The sequence below is a fragment of the Trachurus japonicus genome, unplaced genomic scaffold, assembly GCF_045865225.1.
Source record: "Trachurus japonicus isolate A0001 unplaced genomic scaffold, Traja_1.0 AP030437.1".
In the NCBI taxonomy this organism is placed as follows: domain Eukaryota; kingdom Metazoa; phylum Chordata; class Actinopteri; order Carangiformes; family Carangidae; genus Trachurus; species Trachurus japonicus.
Window position 1 is genome coordinate 1 of NW_028220570.1, and position 5,147 is coordinate 5,147.

The window sequence follows — 5,147 nt, forward strand, 5'->3', positions numbered from 1 at the left end:
CACCATCATCATCATCACCAACAACATCATCATCATCATCATCATCCCCGGAGAGACAAGAAGCGATGACCTGATGTGTCAGGTGCTGCTCCACTGGTACAAGTGTCCTACAGCTCCGTTGAGAGACTTGTTCTGTAAAAACAGGGTCTTGACCTGGCTTCAAATGGGAATTTATTATTCAACCTGTGAATAACTTAAAGCAGAAGTAAGCAATCCGGTCGTTTTGGCTAATGCTGCGTTCCAGCCAGGCTTTTGAAACCGTAAATTACAGCTTCAAGTCACAACTTACGACTTTGTAGCGTTCCAGGCAACCCGTAACTCGTGTTTTTCCGACCTGTTTTACCTGTGAAAGTCACTATAACGGCCACTCGTAACTTCTGACCCGTGAACTCGTACCAGATCGAACTGGTACCACTTCACAGGTCGGAAAAACACGAGTTACGGGTTGCCTTGAACGCACCATAATGTCTTGTCAGCCGATGGAGTTAGCAGCCCCCGCCCTCGTCATGGATCTATTGGTCCTCGTCCCTACGTCACCACATTCACGCGCATTGGCTACACACACAGCCCTTCATGCCGTTCTCTCTCCTCATTGGATAAAACTTGTAGGATACGAGAAAAGTTTTCTCCTGGGCTCAGAGCAGAGCAGAGTGACTGACAGACCCGTGTTTCAGTCCAAACACTCTATGTAAGTGATTGCTGTCGGAAGATATAACTATTTAAGCTTTATATTAACACAAAAATATCGCTTACTTCTGCTTTAAGAGAAGACACTAACCTGGTGCATCTCCCTCTGTTTGTTTAACACAGTGTGACACGGGCTCTGATGCCAAGAGGTAGAAATTTAAACTCCTACATTTCAGTTTCTTTAGTTTTTAAATAAATCTTTATCCACTGATAACAGCTGTTTCACCGTCTCAGTGGGTCATTTAAATTCAGCACTGTGCTGATTTACATAAACAGCTCTTATTGTTATTCTCTCAGCTCTTCCCTCTGTGAAAAGCTGATGTTGTTTATCGACACTGGATCCTACAGTTCCCATCACTCCCATAAACTAAAGGTGAGCTCTCCCATAAAAACAGCGAGCAGAGAGAAGAGCTAGTACCTGCTTGCACAGCCAGCCCTGTTTGGCAACTGCTGCTTTGGGGTTCCTGCGCATTGAGTTGGAGCGCTTCCCGAAGGTAGCCGCCTTCCTGGGAGTACGAGACACCTGCGGGTAAGTGGACAAACAGAGGAACAAATCGTTTTATTTCTATGTTATTTTCATTAAATGTCCAAAAAAAGCTAGGGGTTGATTAATTATTATTATCATTATTATTATTGTATAGTATATTACTATCTCCATTTCTTGTTTTGATACACTCAATAATACAGTATAACACGCAACTGTATACTCTACAGTTTTTATTCTGTTTAAAAAATGACTGGTTTACAGCTTTGCAGTTTTGTGTGTGTGTGTGTGTGTGTACGAGTTTGTCTCACCCTGGTGTAAGGCTGGGCCTCTGGAGAAAGGTCTGACACCATGTTGTTGCTCTTGCACTTATTAATCCTCTCAGCTGCAGTGTTCACCTTCACATTCATATCCAGATCACAGTTCCTGCAAAGAAAACACAAACACCCTGCAGTCAATTTACTGTCACCTCACAACAAAACTGTCAGACTATCACTGTGCAACCAGTCTGGTCTGGGCCGGACGAGGTCAGCTCAGCCTCCAGCCTCTGACACTGTTAGACTACAGGTACGTGACGGGGACATCTAGTGGGCATGTGGGTAGTGACCTGTCAGGAGCAGGATGGCAGAGTGTGAGTCATAAAGCCATCAACTCATAAAACCTCAGATACGGACAGTTAGATAAATAATCTGTCCCACTGTGGAAACACCCGTGATAACATCTTTTGCACTGTGGCCCAGCAGTGACTCTTTCTTCAAAGTCACTGACGTCTTTTCCTCATGAATCACAATCAGAATCAGCTGGACCAGATCAGTCAGTTCTTTGGGGGTTTAATGCATGAGTCACATAACATTTCAATTCATCCATTTCTATAACTAATTAATCTTCATTTTGTATTAGCACCATGTAATGTGCTTGTTTCTATCTATTTTCAGGATGAGTCGCTGAATCCTGCACCATATGATTCACTCTCTTCTCTCCTCTGATTCAGTTTTATTATAGACGTATGAAGCTGCCAGGAATTATTAAGAAGCTGCTGTTGACACAGTAGCGAATAATAGGTTTAGGACTTCCCACCAGATGTTTGGTGAGGACTGTGAAGGTCCCTCTAACAACTTCATTTGGTGTTTGTGTTTGCCTTGTTGTAGACCCGAAGACATCCACTTCACAACTTCATCACATAAAAAACACCAGAAAATTCTTGTTTTAATGTCTCATCAACACTATGATTCATACATCATCCACTCTATCCACAGCTCTATCTAGCATCATTTACACCACCGACAGCATCATCTACATCAGGGATGTCAAACTCAATCACATACATCAATATGAAATTTTCTTGTGGGCCACATAAAAATGTATCGTGGGGTCGGATCTGGCCCCGGGCCCTGAGTTTCATACAGGGCCGGCTCTAGCCATTTTGGTGCCCTAGGCGAGATTACTCTCAGGCGCCCCCCCAACAATGATCATAATGATCATAATGATAACATAGCAGTGTATCTCTATGTCCCCTCTGACCCTGAGATACACAACTTGCACAACAATCAGTAAAATTGCATTGAGTAAATCCTGGGTGAAGACATGAAAAAATCAGTCTCTTCACAATCATGAGAACAAACTGTTGTGGTGCTTGAAATGGGTATACGAAAGTCTGGGCTTCACAAAAGCAGTGGAATATACTGTATGATATAAGGCGATAAGTGTAGTGCTTTTTGAGCATAAATGTTAGGCCTAACTGTCATTCTCACCAAATGTCTCAAATGTGGGATATCAGAAGCTAAATATTGACTTCACGTTACATTTCAAACTTCATGAGATGTGTGTAGCCCTAAATGAGAAATTTTCTCCAAATATCAACTATCTCTGGATACACATGCGTTGTCACATTGATGATGAATATGCCAAATTTGTTTCCATGTGTTTTCTTATGCTCTCTTCTTGAGCTCTCAGGGCCACCGTAGGAAAAAAACACTCAGGAAACACTACTGTCTGTAAGAAGAGCCCTCCAAACGGACAGGTAGAGGACGATACTGTTCATAACATACAGTCCAGCACCAAGTGCATTGCAGTTCTGGTTAAAGGTGTACAGAAAAGAAAACTGAATTTGAGCCCACTCTGGATCAAAAATTAATGTGATAACTCATCTTTCACACGATGTATATAAATAGACAAAAAACACACAAAATTTACAATATTTAGCCTATATAATGTACCCTATATGTGTTGTCACTGTGGTACTGTTTGAGAGGTAAAAAAAAAAAAAAAAAAACTAGTTTGAGAGCTCAGCAGGTCTGAATACAGAGCTGGAGCTGTTTGTCATTGTTTATTTATTTGTTTTGGGGGGGGGGGTTTCTACACAGAAAACACTAAGTGAGGGGGGCGCCCTCACTTAGTGTTTTTTTTCCCCTTGACTGGCGGCGCCCCTCCAGCAGTTGGCGCTCTAGGCGACCGCCTATATCGCCTATGCCTAGAGCCGGCCCTGGTTTCATATCATCAACAACAGTGTCATCCACAACATAATCAACAACAGCATCGTCCATAACACCACAGCATCCTCAGCAGAACCATCCACAGTATCAAGCATAGTATTACCCAACGGCCTGTTACATTATACTGTGGTTGTAGATTACTCACTGCAGATAAGAGTGTATTGGTGTGGGCTCTTCCAGCTGGATCACGCTCACTGCTGGTCCAGCTGGTCCACTGGGGTCATGTTGACTGAAAGAGAGAGAGACAAAGAGGACGCAGGTCAGCGCAGGGTTTTAAAAAGACATCATGGGATGTCAACTAGAGAAAAATGTATTACACCATGGTTAAAGCAGAAGTCAGTGATCCGGTGGTTTTGGCTAACTTCCTGTCAGCAGATGGAGTTAGCAGTCCCCGCCCTCGTCCCTACGTCACCACATTCACACGCATCCCTTGGCTGCACACACAGAGAGGACTGCCCCTTTATGCCGTTCTCTCTCCTCATTGGATAAAGGTTGTAGGATACAAGGAAAGTTTTCTCCTCGGCTCAGAGCAGAGCAGAGTGACTGACAGACCCGTGTTTCGGACCAAACACTCTATAGAAGTGATTGCTATCGGAAGATACAACTATTTAAGACTTAGATTAACACAAAAATATTGCTTACTTCTGCTTTAAGCAGTGATGGCAAGTAACAAAGTACAAATACTTCGTTACTGTACTTAAGTAGAATTGTCAGGTACTTTGTACTTTTAGAAGTATTTATTTTTCTGACAACTTTTTACTTTTACTCAGTAAATTTTTAACGCAAATATCGGTACTTTCTACTCCTTACATTTCCCCAAAATGCTCGTTACTTTTTTTAATATATCAGGGTTTCCACGGCAAAATAAATTTACGGCAAAATAAAATTACAGTTCGACTTGAGCTGAGTTCTAATGGAAAAGCAAAAAAAAAACAACAACAAAAAAACAAACAAAACTAATAGAGACGTGTTGAGCCGAGTTGCGCTAGTGGAAAAGGGCCATAAATAATAACCCCCATAAAGTGTCTCAATCCACAAGATTATTAATTGGGATACGGGCATTATTTGTGACACCACAGTTTAGAAGCCAATCCTGGTCCAAAATTTAATGTTCATAAGTGTGATGTGTAAACCTGAAGTGTACAATACAAATGCCTACGATTGACCATAGTGAAGTACATTAGGATACATGTTGTGTCCGGCAGGTAAACTTAGGCTATGTGAACAATGTTTGTTTAAACAATAACATTGATGAAATGGATTCAAGATAAATTATCGTGTGGTTATTTGCTTTGCAGTGAATCGTGCAATGGAAATACTTTTTACTTTTAATAATACTTTTGAGTAAATTTCAGAGCCTGTACTTTTTACTTTTACTTGAGTAGATATTTGGATCAGTACTTTCACTTTTACTGAAGTTGTTTTTTACACAGGTACTTTTACTTCTACTCAAGTAAAGAATCTGGGTACTTTTGCCATCTCTG

At 41.5% G+C, this 5,147-nt stretch overlaps 1 long non-coding RNA gene across 1 annotated transcript; it reads right to left on the bottom strand.

The window, feature by feature from the left end:
- Window positions 1-1,104: 1,104 nt before the first annotated feature.
- LOC146960377 (uncharacterized) lies at window positions 1,105-3,908 on the bottom strand. The gene is made up of 3 exons (XR_015035466.1): window positions 3,809-3,908; window positions 1,483-1,597; window positions 1,105-1,210 (listed from the first exon to the last, which is right to left on the bottom strand). It is a non-coding gene; the product is annotated as an uncharacterized LOC146960377 (long non-coding RNA).
- Window positions 3,909-5,147: the final 1,239 nt, after the last annotated feature.